Below are 15,359 nucleotides of genomic sequence, written 5' to 3' on the forward strand. Positions count from 1 at the left end.
ATGAGTCAGTAGTACTGAAGCCATGTCAGCCTGGGCAGTAGCTTGCCCAACGCGTGTGCTCTACGGCCAGGCAGACCAGACTGCAGCCCTGGCTCAGACACTCTGGGGCTGCGTGGCCCACAGAATACTCTCTGAACCTTGGCTTCATCATCTGTGAAATGAGCCAGCAACAGCTACTTCCAAGATTGTTAGAAGGGTCAAGTGAGGTAACACCTGCAAGTACAGACCATAACTGCTCCCTAACTAGCAGACAGCAGCCTTCCTTCCCTCCTTCATCCAACAGATCTTTACTAAGCAGCTGCAATTTGCCAGGCACTGTTCCAGATGTGGGGAGAGGGGGAATCCCACTCAGCATGGCCTCTAAAGCTCAACTGGAAGCTGCACCAGTAACCACTGCGTGGGCCTCCCTTATGAAGCTAGTCAGAGGTCAGCGGCAGAGGTTGCCCAGCTGCATGCAGTAAACAGGAATCTACACAAAGCCAGCCCTACATCCAGCCTTGGGGATACTAGAAAATCAACATGCTGCCTTGGACTGCTACCCATGAAGCATTTACACCATCAGAAACATATTCCAAATCTGTACAGAGCCTGTCAGAAATTATGAAGATTTTCCTGAAGCCCTAGCAGAACCTCTTTGCTCTAGCAGGTCAATTTACTTTTAAACGGGTGCATTTTAAACATGTCATACTGACAACAGAGAGCTGGGGGAGGGCACGAGGCAGAAGTTCACAGAAAAATTAAGTCAAGTAACTTATATAAACATGCACATGCAGCATAAGCTCTCCTGAGGCTGGCTTTCATCATCATGCCGTGTACCCTCCTTGCATCTCGGCCATGTTCCCTGCTGCATCCACACTGTGCAGCTGCTTTCTAGCATTGCCTCTGGCCTTTGATGCCCCAGTTGCCCACCCCACTGCACCATGGCTCACCCACAGACGCCCAGGGTATTCCAGAAGCACAAAGTGAGGGTTCCCGTCCACTCAGATGAGTTATTGGACCTGCTGAGGTTCAGGTTCCCCACTGAGCAGCAAGTTAGTCCAATAACATTCCTGGTTTGTGCTGGGCCTGCAGTGCCGGTGCAGGTACAAGCCCACATGCAAGTTGTACCCCACACTGCCACTCTGCAGCCTCTGTTCCCTGCTCCCCTCCCCCATTTTTGCTCCATTTTTAGTCCCAGACAATTTGGATGGCTCAGTCCTCATCACCGTTCCGGGGGGATTGTCCTGACCACGGGCATATGTGAGTGTAGAGCAGGCTGCACATTCACTGAGCCCCTGGGCTCTCCAGGTCTTTCCTCCAGGTCCCCCACCTCTATGACTGCTGCTGTCACCTCCCCAGCACCCCTTCCTCCCAACTGTAGCATCCTCTCCCACAGTTCCTCCCACACCTCCTTTTCTGGGGACCCCACCTGTCACTTTGATGCAGATGAACCCCAGCTCACAGCCCCCCTTGCTGTCCCCTACCTTTTACATGATGCTTCCACCCAGTTGACCCCTGGGGATGACGAACTCCACATGTCCAGGAGGCCTCCACACCCCAGCCTTAGTTCCACCGCCATCTGCGTGTCCCTTCCCCCTCCCCTCCAGGTTAATTCATCCTCATTGGTCCCCCAAGGTCCACCCAGAATCCCAGAGGCTCCCCTCCCATCCCAAGGGGAGGTTGTCTATACTGGCAGTTCTCCATAGGATAAAGCAGTTCAGGCTTTAAAGTCAGCCCGACCTGGGTTCAAATCACAGCTTAGCCATTTTTTGGATGAGTGATGCCTAGCAGGTTGGCCATTCATTTTGCTTATCTATAAATGGCAATAAAATGATCCCAGTCTGAAAGAAGTAATGGGGTACATAGGATACCTAATCCCGAACACCACATCCTCAGTGTCCTGTCCTAGAATGTTGATCACAGATGACATCAAACCCAGCTAGATTAAGTTGCGCTTTCCCCGACCCTTGTCGCCAAACTAGGCGCGGGACCCTTCCCCATTGGAAGGGCCCAGCAGGGTGTCAGAGGAAAGGCCTGCAGCTGCAGCTTTCCGGACATTGTCCCTGCCACCTACCGGGGAGTGGAGGGCGGTAGACTCTGGCGGTGCTGGCGCCGCCGGTACAGCCCCGAAGCAGCGAGCGTGCCCAGCGGGGCAGACATGGCAGCTCCTCCTGGCGGCGGGGGCGGCGCTCGGACAGGGGCCTCAGACCCCAGCCTCGGGGTGCAGATGCGGCAGAAGCGGCCGCCTTGGCCAGAAACCACAAGGAGGCAGGCGTGCAAGGCGGCCTGTCCCCCCACTCCTCCGTACTCACGTTACACACTGCGGTCTCCAAAGGGCAGCAGAATCAACAAATAGAAAGGATATTGTTCCCGCCCTGGGGGCAGCACAGTGAAAGCGGAGGCTGGCGGGGCTGGGTTCAGGCTGGGGAGGGGACTCACTGAAAAGATCCTAAATAGTACTGAGGTGAGAGCACTAGAGATAGGGCAGGAGGCTTACATGTCCCAGGCTGCCAGGAACCTGCAAGGAAACCCTAAGCCCCCTCCCTGGTCATGCTGATGATGGCAGTCACCTAAGGATGGTACAGTACTGACTGACACAAGCAGTTTAGGAATCCTGCCCTGACTGTTCCCTGAGATCCTGCGGCCACAAATGCCACCCAGGAGACCCAGACCAGGGAAGCCCCTGTCCCCGGATCTGGCCAATAAATAGTCAAACACCCTCAAAGATGTCCGTGCTGTCAAAATTCAGACGGCAGGCAATTCCCCCAGCTTGCCAGAAAAAGCAGAAGCAGCAGGATCTGATGGAAGACCACCAGGAGAGTGCCATTTCCATGCACTTTTACCTAAAGAAGTTGTCAAGGCTGCTGTAATCCAAGCGCAAACACCAAGGTCAGCATTGCCGAGCAGTCACCATGGTCAACAACAAAACAAGGATCCAGAGCACTCACAGAAATCTTTAACAGCAATTCCATTTCCCTGAAAAACCTTTCTAGTAAGATCAGGAAGTGTGAACCGTATCTTCCTCCGCCTTCCAAAAGAAAGAGACAGTAGCCATCATTCTGGACAACAGGGTGCTGGTCTCCCTACACGCAGGCAGGGTCAAGTTTGGAGGGGATCTGTTGGCAGTCATATAGGGGCCCACTCATTGAGCAACACACCTCATCCCAAATCTAAGCATGATGAAGTATTTATTAACCACCCTGAGATCAGCCCCCAAACAGTCACATGACTACAAGCATTGGGTGCAATATAATTTGTAAATGCAGGTCAATTCCAAAGGTACCAAACACTGATCAATTCAACAAATATTTTCTTAAAGGTGACCCCAGGGGCTAAAGAGAATAGAGAGGCTGAGCCTGGAGGAGCCAACAAATAGAAGGATTATCTCCCACTCTCTGATGTAGACAGCTGAATGCTTAAGAAAGCTTATGTAGAAAGTTTTGTTATAGCAGCTTCAAGTCCATGTCCTTGGGCCAGGGCAACTCTTACCAGTCCCCACTGAGCCCCTCCCATGTGGAAATCCCAAACTCTAGAACCCAGAACTCTCCCCCAGAGCCGCAGTTTCATTTGAGGAGGGAACGCTGCAGATAGACCTGGGAAGGCGGCTATAGTCACAAGTGTAACATTATCATTTGTAAGGGAAGTTCAAGTCCAAGGTTATCAAGCACTAATCAAATCGACAAATATTTACTATAAAAGGGAACACCAAAGGCTAGACATTGAGAAAGGCTTTGAGTCTGATTGAGCCCAAATCCAAAATCTCTGTACAGCCTTGACCCCCACCCTAAATTCTGCAGCCTGTCTTGCAGGGGTCGGGTTAGGGGCGATGCTAGGCTCCCCAGCCTGAACTCTGGCTTCAGAGGACACAGTTGAAAAAACACCATAAGAGTGACGGCAGCAAAAACGGCAGAGTGAGAAGCTCTGAAAGTTTGTTCCTCCATAAAAGCAATGAAAAAACTAGCAAAAATTGTCAGAATCTACTTTTTTCAGAACTCTGTAAATTAACCAAAGGCTTGCAGTAACCCAGGGGGCATTGGTCAAGAAAAACTATTGAATCTTGGTAATAACAGTGAACTTTGTGGTGTTTCAACTTATCCTAGTCTCTAATGCCTGCTCCCTGACTCGATAGCTGCATTAAAAAATAACAACCCACATTCCCAGTACCATCCCTAAGAATGTACCTGCCAAAAAGGACTCCTTGTGAGATACCACTACATCCCAGGAGGCGTTGCAGCTGCTGCAGCTGGCCCCAGTCCCCATCACCACAACCATGAGCAGCAAGGCTGAGACCCAGCAGCCACTTGCCAACATCTTCCCACCCTCCCACTCCTACCCCACCCCACCCCCCACCCCCAGCATTGTGACACTAAGCCCAGCAACATGGGAATCAGCGCAGGGAGTGGCCTGGGATGGCAGGGTCAGAAAGGTCATCACAATGAAGGTTTTGGGAACAGTAAAATGGTTCAATGTAAGAATCGGATATGACACCAAGGAATGACACCAAGAAAGGTGTATTTGGACATCAGACTGCCATAAAGAATAACTGTAGGAAGTATCTTCGTGGTGTAGACAAAGAGACTGAGGAGTCTGATGTTGTTAAAGGCAAAAAGCATGCGGAGGCAGCAAATGCTCACAGGCCCTGGTGAAGTTCCAGTGCAAGGCAGTAAATATGCAACAGACCATAACAATTACAGACACTATCCACGTCGCAGGAGTCCTCCATGCAATGACCAGCAGAATTACTGGAATCATGAGAGTGGGTAAAAGAATGTGGGATCGCCGAGTGCTCCCAAAGGCTCGGCCCAACAGCGCTGGCCTTACCTCAGGCGACAGTTCCCACCTTACTACATGCAGAGACTCCATGGGTGTCAACCATAGTATCCCAGTCCTCCTGTGCAGGGAGAAGTGATGGAGAGTGCTGAGGGTGCAGGAGAACAATGTAGACCAGTGAAAGAGAATATGTATCGGGGCTATAGACCATGATTCTGCAGGGGCCTACTTCACCAAAGACAGTCTAAAGAGGACGGAAATGAAGATAAGGAAAATTAAAGAGATGAAACCCAAAGTCAGCAGCCACCTCTCCGTTGGTACCACCATAACTTCAATTACTCATGAAGATGCCCAGAAAACCCTAAACCACAAGATGGCAAAGAGACAAAAGCAGCAGATCCACCAACTGAGAAACCGACAGCTTCTAAGGCTGAGCCACATGGGGTTGAGTCAATGCTGGCTTACCATCTCTACCATCATCCAGTTCAGTCATCTAGCAAGAGGAAATGAATATGAAATGAACAAAAGATTGGAGCTAAAGACTTTACGTGCTTGCTTTTTGCCTGTTGAGCAGATAACCAGAACTGTCTGCATTATCTATGCAGCATTGGGTTTTTATTATTTATACCTAAAGATGTCTCTTTTTGGTAATGACAAACATATTTTTTTAAAAGTCTGGTTTTCCTCAATATACCATTAAAGGTTTTTCAATTGTTTCATAGCTGGTCAAATGGAGATTTTTAAGAATTTCATTTTTAATTTGTAATAAAAGTTTACAACTTAATTTTTTCAAACAAGTCAACAAACTGTAAGCACTGTTAATAAAGGTCTTAAATAATAAAATTTTTTTAAAAAGGACTCCTTATGTTTAATTGGGCTCAAATTCATAACAAAAGTCTATCATTCATTGTTTATAAAGGTCCCTCGCACACACTGCACATCAGGAAAAGGCCACAAACTGAGCTGCCAGCTTCCTGTCTGTGTCTACCCTTATAAGAAAGCTCCTAGGATAAAAATTTGACCAGTGGGCTGAAGAAGACCTACCCCATTCAATCAGAGTTGATCAACGATATTTTCATTACATCTTTGCTAACCAATCAAAACCTGTGGAATTGACCAATCAGGACGGTGCTCTTTGGACCATGTGGATTCTTCATTTGTACAAAAATGGGCCAATGTGGCGGGGGTGAGGGGTGGGGCGGGGGGTGGCTTGTCTCTATATAAGCCAGCGTCCCCTCTGTCTCAGTGGAATGCCTTGGCTGCATTTCTACAGGGCTGTAACACCCAAGCCACCTCGCCCAAGCTGTTTCACAATCGAGCTGTATCACAATTGAGATGTTTTACAATTAAGCTGTTTTAACAGAAAAAAAGTCTCTCCTGTGCTGCACCCCAAATGTGGACTCTTGTTTGGCATTGAACTGGTAACAGAACACTTCAGTTGATACTAGTAATGAGGGAGCAGACAGACCTGGAGCTCTTTCAAAGCTTCATTCCCAAAGAGAAGTTATTATTTAACCTGACCTAGTTGTCCCAAGAGACCCTACTGAAAAGGCTTGTCTTCATGTGACCTTACACACATCCGGTGCTAAAAGCCTCTCTTGGGGAATGTTTTTCAAATGTATTATTATCATACATAGCTGCCTATGATATTAAAGCTGGAACTGCCACAGACAATGGCTAATAGCTGGGGCAACAAAAGACTAACCAAAAAGCTTAAAAAGAAAAACTGAGAAATGAGATGTCCTTGAAGGCTTTGAAAAGAGCTGACATATTCCTGGGAATCTAGAAAACTATGCAAATGCCCAGGGCTGTGTGCATGCTCAGAAAAGACCTGAGAAGGTCCTAAGATCTGACATCTGACTGACCCTTAGGCTATGTGCAAGCAGGAAATAAAAGCTAAGACAGGGTTGTAAGCTGCCTGGTTGAATGCTGAAGGTGTGCCCCAACATGCACTCAGTGCTCTCAGCAAAGGTTGACAGACTTACTGGTTTCAGGCATTCAAAGACATCTCTGACCAATGATTAGCTGGCCATTAAACTAATTGAGCACAGACTTTAGTGGCCATCAATGACAGAGATACAAACTTTACAGAATTAGTTCAGAAAAGTCACTAAACAAACAAAACAACAAGCAGCAACCACAAATCCTGGGGAGTGGTGAGAATCTGATTTCCAGAGTTGCCATATTATATTACTTGAAATGTCCAGTTTTCAGCAAAAATTATGACATGTAAAGAAATAAAAAAAGTATGACCACTACGCAGAAAAAAAAAAGAGCAAGCAGCAGAAATTGTCCTTGATGAAGCCCAGATGTTAAGACTTACTAGACAGACTTTAAATCATCTATTTAAAATATGTTCAAATAACTATAGTAAACTATGTCTAAAGAACTAAAGGAATGTGTGAGAACAATGTCTCAACAAATGAAGAATATTAATAAAGACACAGAAATTATGAAATGGGACCAAATAGAAATTCTGGAGTTGAAAAGAAATACTAAAGAGAGTCCTTCGGGATGAAATGAAAGGACGCTAGACAATAATTTGAATCCATATGAAAAAATAAAGAGCAGTAAAGTATATTTTACATTTATATAGTAAAGGTAACTACATACACAAATATAAAAATCAGTATTAATGTATTTTTTGTTTGCAAATCTTTCTCTTCCATCTGATATAAAGACAACTGAATAATAAAATAATTTAACACAAAGGAAAGCAATAGTGTAGGAATTAAGAAACAAAAAAGACATAAGATATATTTTAAAAAGAGCAAATTGCAGATGTAAACCCTGTAGTGTTATCAGTAACTACATTAAATGTAAACGAATTTAACTCTCCAATTAAAAGTCAGATTTTAGCAGATGGGTTTTTTTTTAAACATGATCTAACTATATCCTTTTAATAAAAGTATGTTTTTACTTCAGATTCAAAAACACAAATAGTTTGAAAGTAAAAGGATAGAAAAGATACACCATATAAACAGCAACCAAAAGAGAATTGGAGTGGCTCTAATATCAAACAAAATAGACTTGAAGACGAAAAAATTATTATAAGAGCAAAAAAGGACATTTCATAATGATAAGAGTCAATCCTTCAAAGTAAATAACAAACAGAGCCCAAAATACCTGAAACAAAAATAGAACTGAGAAAAAAAAATAACAGTAATAGTTAGAGACATCAATACTCCACTTTCAATAATGGATAGACCATTATACAAAAATTAGGCAAGGGTACAGAAGACATGAACAATACTATAAACCATCCTGACCTAAAAGACATCTATAGAGTACTCCACCCAGCAATAGCAGAATATTCTTCTCAAGTATGCATGAAACTTTCTCCAGGACAGACCACATATTAGGCCATAAAACAAGCCTTTATAAATTTAAAAGGACTGAAATCATACAAAAAATACTGTTAGACCACAATGGAATAAAATTACAAATCAATAATAGAAGAAAATTTATCAAATTCACAAATTTGTGAATTTGTGTGAAAATTAAAAGAACACATTCCTAAAGAACCAATGAGTCAAAGAAGAAAACAAGGAAATTTAGAAAATACTTTGAGATGAATGAAATGAAAATACAACATACCCAAATTTATGAGATGCAGCTCAAACACTGCTCAGAGAGAAATTTATAGCTGTAAATGTCTACATTAAAAAAGATTTCAAATGAATAACTTGAGCTCCCTCCTTAAGGAACTAGAAACAGATGAGTAAACTAATCTCAAAGCAAGCATAATGGAGGAAATAATAAAGATCAGAGCAGAAATAAATGAAATAGAGATCAGAAAAAATAAACAAAACCAAAACTTGGTTTTTTGATAAGATAAATAAAACTAACAAACCTTTAGATAGACTGACACTAAAAAAGAGAGAATGCTCAAACGACTAAAATTGGGAATTAAAGAAGGGACTGAAGTTACAGAAATTTAAAGCATTGTAAAGGAATACTATGAACAACTGTATGCCAGCAAATTAAATAATCTAGCTGAAATGGACAAATACCTAGAAAGATACAAACTATCAAAATTGACTCAAGAAGAAATATAAAATCCAAATAGACCAATATTAAGTAAAGAGACTATGCAGTAATCAAAAAACTTCCACAAAAAGGGCCTAGTACCAGATGGTTTTCTTAGTGAATTCTACCAAATGATTAAGTAGAATTAATACCAATCCTTCACAAAAATCTTCCAAAAAATCAAACAGGAGTGAACACTTCACAACTAATTTAACAAGGCCAGTATTATCTGGACACCAAAACCACACAAAGATATCATTAGAAAACTACAGATCAATATCCCTTATGAATATACACGCACATCTTCTCAACAAAACTGAATTTAGTGGCCCCTTTAAGAGGCATCTGCCGCTGCCGCTGCCACTGCCGCAGCCTCTGTCTCACTCAGCTGCTCGAGACTGAGACCGGCAGCCCCCGCGTCTTCGCCCCGTCCTACCTTCTGTCGTTGCAGGGAGATTTCTTAGTTCTCTCCCTAGGTTTTTTCTTTAGCATTTTCTACATATAAGAGTATGTAATATGCAACCAGAGATAGTTTTACTTCTTGCTTTCTGATCTGGATGCCTTTTATTTCCTTTTTTTCCCTCCCTGCCTAATTGTCCTAGCTAGAGCCTCCAGAGCAATGTTGGAAAGAAATGGCAAGTCTGGACATCCTTGTCTTGTTCCTGAACTTAAAGAGACTGCTTACAGCTTTTACCATAAGTGTGATGTTAATACTGGGTTTTTATCAGGTTAAAGAAGTTCTCTTCTAGTCTTACTTTTTTGAATGTTTTTTGTTTTCTTTATCATGAAAAAGTTAGATTTTGTCAAGTATGTTCTCTGCATTTCATATGGTATTTTCTCTTTATTCTATTGATATGGTATATTACATCGATTTTTGGATATTCAACCAATTTCATATTCCTGGGTTAAGTCCCGTGTGACCATGATATATAATACTTTCTTTTTTTGGCTGCCAGATTCAGTTTTGTTGAGAATGTATGCGTCAATGAGAGGATTTTTGCAGTGATGGACCTGCTCACTCTGAGCACCAATGCCCAGTTGGCTGCATGCAGCGGGCAACAGGGACTTACAATGGGACATTGTCGGAGTGAGGGTCGAGGCGAGACTCGCTCTGTACAGAAGTGCCAGTGATACCCATTGTTACTCTGTTGAGCCCTCCCCCTTCCCAGTGTGAGGACACAGCGCTGCCATAGCCAGGACACCATCAAACTGGATAACAGAGGTCACTCCGCCCAGAGGATTCCCTGAAACCCCGCCTCCCCCAACTCACAATCCCACCCAAGCCACATCCAGGTGTATTCTCACCAAGTCAGGTGCCTGAGGAAACTATAAGCACAGCGTCTGTGGATTGCTTGCTGAATCTTAACAGGTGGCCCCAAAGGGGCACAGCTTGGGCTAATAAGACCAGGAGACCTAGGAGCTTTGCTTAGTACATAGAAACAGACACAGAAAGGCAGCCAAAATGGGAAGAAGCAGAAACCACATGAGAGAACAGAACAGATCCAGAAATAATGGAGTCAAGCAATCTAACAGATGCAGAGTTCAAAACACTGGTTATAATGATGCTCAATGAACTTGGATAAATTCAGTGAGAACTTCAACAAAGAGATAAAAAAACATAAAAATGGAAATGGAAATTATAAAAGAGAACCAGTCAGAAATGAAGAACACATTATCTGAGATGAGAAGTATATTAAATGAAATAAACAAAGTGAATAAAGAAGAGGATCAAATGACCTATATAGAGGATGAGGAAGCCAAGGACACCAAATCAAAATGCAAAAAAAAAAAAAAAAAAAAAATGCAGCCAAGACTATAATAATAATTTAAGGAGCCTATGGGACACTATTAAAGGTAAAAATATCCGTGTCATAGGGATAACTGAAGGAAAACAAGATGTTGAAGAGCTATATGAAGAAATAATGATGGAAAACTTCCCTCATTTGGTGAAGGAAATAGACATACAACCTCAGGAAGCTCAGAGATTCCCAAAAACCAGGAACCCAAAGAGGCCCACACCAACACGCATCATAATTAAAATGCTAAAAGTTATATACAAAGAAAGAACATTAAAAGCAGCAAGTGAAAAGCAGTTACCTACAAGGCAGCACCCATAACACTGGCAGCTGATTTCTCAAAAGAAACTATGCAAGACAGAAGAGCTTGGCATAAAATATTCAATGTGATGAAAACCAAGGATCCACAACCAAGAATACTTTATCCAGCAAAGCTATCGTTTAGAGTTGAAGGACAGATAAAGAGCTTTCCAGACAAAAATAAGCTAAAGGAATTTATCATCACTAAGCCAGTATTACAGGAATTGTTGGAGGGACTTCTTTAAGACAAATATATATATATGTATCAAAAACAGGAATAAAGAATGGTAACAACTACATTCCTAACAACAAGTACCTCAAGTGGAAAACAGTTAAGTGCTCCAACCAAAAGATAGAGTGACTGAATGGATAAGAAAACAAGACCTCTATAGATGCTGCCTACAAGAGACTCACTTCAAATTAAAAGCCACACACAGACTAAAAGAAAAGGGATGGAAAAATATATTGCCTTGATGGACCTAGAGGGCGTTGAGCTGAATTAAATGGGTCAAATAGAGAAAGACAAATATCGCATGATTTCACGTACATGTGGAATCTAAAGAACAAAATCAACTTCCAAAACAACAAAAGCAGAAATAAACTCATAGATACAGAGAATATTTAGAGGGATAGTAGATGGGAGGGGCTTGGAGAGGAAGGCAAAGGGATCAAGAGGTACAAATGGATAGCTGCAGAATAAACATGGAGATGTAGAGTGTAGCATGTGGAGATGTAGAGTGGTTAATAATGTAATAAATATGTAAGGGGAAAGTGGGGTACTAGATTTAGTGGGGTGATCACTTTGTGAGTTATGTGGATCTCTGATCAATATGCTATACAATTGAAACTGGTATATTATTGTATGCCAACTATAATTGAAAAAAACTCATTGAATTGTACAATGTAAATACAAGCAACTAATTGTCTATTTTATTTCACTAAAGACGAAAAAAAAAAAACTGACTCACAATGGATTGAAAACCTAAATGTAGAAGTTAAAATTATAAAACTCCTAGAAGAAAATGGTATACCTTTTCATGACCTTGGATTAGGTAACAGTTTCCTAGATATGACACCAAAAACTCAAGCAATCAAAGAATAGATAAACTGGACTTTCATGAAAGTTTTAAACTTTTCTCCATTAAAAGACACTATTAAAAAGTTAAAAGACAAGCCACAGATAGGAGAAAATAAGTGTCTACTATCTAAAATACATGAAGAACTCTTACAATCCAACAATAAAAAGACAACCCAATTTTTAAATGGGCACAGAATTTGAATAGACATTTCTCAAAAGAAGGAATACAAGTCAGCAACAGGCAGATGGAAAGATGCTCAACATCACAGTCATTAGAGAAATGAAAAGCAAAACCACAATGTGATACCACTTCACACCCACAGACACAGACAATAATAATAGTTATTATTATTATAGGGATATAAGAAAATTGAAACCCTTATACATTCCTGGAGGGAATGTAAAAATGTAGTTACTTGGAAAACAGCGTGGTAATTCCTCAAAACGTTTGACATAGAGTTACCATATAATCCACAAATTACACTCCTAAGTATATGTTCAAGAGAGCAGAAAATGTATGTAGAAATGTTCATAGCAACATTATTCATGTGGAGATAATGTAAATGTCCACCACAGACGAACACATAGACAAAACGTGGTATATCCATACAATGAAATATTATTTGGCCAAAAAAAAAGAAATACAGCACTATGTATTCATGTTACAACATAAATGAACCTTAAAAACATTATGCTAAATGAAAGAAGCCAGGCAAAAAAGGCATGGTTCCATTTATATGAAATGTATAGAACAGGTAAATCTGTAGAGACAGAAATCAATTAGTGGTCATTGGGGCTGGGGAAGGAGGAACTGAGATTGACTGCACATAGCTGCAGAGTTTCTTCTGGGGGTGATGAAAATGTTCTAGCTTTTTCATGGTGATGATTGCACAACCTGGTGAATATACCTAAAACCACTAAATTGTACACACAGCGAATTTTGTGGTATGTGAATTATATCTCAGAGTTTTAAAAAGCACACAAATAGTGATGAATGCACCTACGGAGCTTACTAGAGGCATGGACAAAAGCCAGGGCAGCTGTCAGCAAGTGCTGAGGTGGGGCTGCCTCCCTGTGGCGGAGTGGTGAGTGTCATCCCCAGGGCAGCCAGTGACACCCCACAAATGGCCTGTCCATCAGTGCCTGCTCCACTGCATGACTGGATGTCACTGGAAGGCTGAAGACAACTTAGCCAGGTCTCTTAGTATGCCTCAGACAAATGACATAGTCCATCCTTCTTACCCTATAGGAATTTGATTTTGAATCATTATATTTTCTTAGTTTAAACTTCAAGTGTCACTGTGGACACAGATTTGGTTTTACATACATACCTATGTTCTATCATCTCATCTTAGTGAGATAGATACGGTCATCTCATGTTAAATATCTCATTAAGATATTCATCTTATTAGGTCATCTCACATAGTCATCATCGGAATTTACAAGATTCGAATAAACAGAACAAGGAGGAAAGTTAAGGTGCCTCCCCTGCCCCTCCCCACAAACTAGAAACGACCTAGGAAGGGTCATCTATGAATCAGCACTTAATAGACGGAGCAGAGAGAAGAAATATTGATTGAGAGGCAGGACAGCCACTGTGCATGGAAAGCCTGATCCCTCTTCACAATTGCACTGTGCCTGCACCCTCTTGCACCAGCTCATGAGTGTTGGTTGTTAAATTTGCAGGAATTCACGTCAGGTTGGTAGCCTGGTGTGTGTCAAGGTGGGGGTATTTACAGCATGGAATTGGACATGCTACAAATCAGGCCCTCCATCCCCCGTTGCACTCCACTGGCTGGTCAGAAGCAGGAGTCAATACTAGAAACAGAAGAAAAAGGAGCTGAGGGGCAGGGGTGATGCTCAGCCTGGCCAGTCTGGGGATCAGAGCTCAGTTCTGCATCACTTGTCCTCTGCTTCACACTTTGCTTAAAACCTTGACTCCATCACGTCCCCATGTGCCGTCCTGACGGCTCTGGTTGTCATCCTACATGCCCCTTGGCAGGCTCCTCTACCAAGGTGTCCACTGGGCACACTCCTGGAGTGACTGAGAGCACCGTGGTGGTGGAGAGGAGTGCCACTGACAGGCTGGGTCTCTGGGCAGGAGGGGATAACCTGTGTGGGCCTTAATATCCTCCCTGTAGAACAGTGGTGATGCCAAAGGTCCTTTCAGCTGGGACAAAAATTAAGGTGTTTTGAAGGTCCAAAGTTACTGGGCTGCTGGCCAGGGATAAGCTCCTCTTCCCACAGCGTGCCCCTCCCTAAACAAATACACCCAGGCCTGAGGCCTCATTCACCCTTCTGTCTCAGCTCAGCCCTCACCCAGCTTCAGACCCTCTTATCCAAATGCCTCTTAGTGTTTTCCTTAGACTCGCCACAGGTTTCAAGTGCCTCATGCCCTCAACGAGCTCTGCATCCACTCCCACACCTACACCACGAACTGGGCATGACTCTTGGTCAATCCTGTCAATGCCACCTCCCAGATCCCTGAGCCCATCCCTCTCTGTCCCATGGCTGCTGTTGACTTAAGAATGTCCAAATCTGTAGAAAAATTTTATGAGTTTATTAGTTTATTTGAGCCAAACACAGAAAACACCTGGAAGGAAGATCTCAACAGACTGAGAAAAATGCTTCCCAGAATGAAAGTTGACAGTTTCTTTTATGCACTTCAAATTAAGGAACATAAGAAGATTACATGGTGAGAGAAAGCAAGATGGAGACTGGATTATCAGATCCACTCTCCTGAAGGTGGTTATACCTCCAAGGGGTCTGAAAAAGGCATTTCAAAGGTATATTAACCTAGATGCAGAAGAACAATGAACAGGGCTTGCTTAAAGTGAAGATAAACCTTTTACTAAAGAAGTTATAGGCCAGAGTGTGACTACCCACCATGACCTGCCCAGTTAGGAATCCATGATCAGATCACCCTGTGAGGTTTTCGTCCACACTACCACGGAGCAGCCTCCCTCGCTGCTTGCCTCCTGACCCATCTCCCCATCTCTTCCTCAGCAGCCCTTTCTCTATATAGCACCCAGAGGTGAATTTCCAAAGTGTGTGGCTGTGCACATCACTTTAGATCACTTTAGTGGTTCCCCATTGCCCTCCCTCTGGTCTTGCCTACTCCACCTGTGCAGAGCTGGGATTTGATGCCGTTGGCAGGGAGAGCCCCCGAGGTGTGTGAGGTGTACAATGAGCGGGAGAGGGTTGTCTCCAAAGGTCAGCCTGGGTCCAGGCGGCCAGGGGAGATGTGGGGAGAACCAGGATTCAGGCATGAGAGCTGCTCTGCTGTCTTGTATAAGTGCAGTGGACAGGGCATGGTGGCTTAGAGCAGAGTGAAAATGAAACCCCACAGCTTTTAGGACAGGGACAACCTTGCCCAACCCACAGATTGGGTTGGTTATCCATTCCTC

The 15,359-nt window shown here is 43.1% G+C and overlaps 1 protein-coding gene and 1 pseudogene across 1 annotated transcript in view; one reads left to right on the plus strand and one right to left on the minus strand.

The window, feature by feature from the left end:
* The window catches only part of LIMS2 (LIM zinc finger domain containing 2), a 42,435-nt gene that overhangs the window by 21,654 nt on the left and 5,422 nt on the right, over positions 1 to 15,359 (minus strand). The window lies entirely within an intron of this gene.
* Positions 4,250 to 5,422, plus strand: LOC105294457 (annotated as a pseudogene).

This window comes from Pteropus vampyrus, unplaced genomic scaffold, assembly GCF_000151845.1.
Source record: "Pteropus vampyrus isolate Shadow unplaced genomic scaffold, Pvam_2.0 Scaffold87, whole genome shotgun sequence".
In the NCBI taxonomy this organism is placed as follows: Eukaryota; Metazoa; Chordata; class Mammalia; order Chiroptera; family Pteropodidae; genus Pteropus; species Pteropus vampyrus.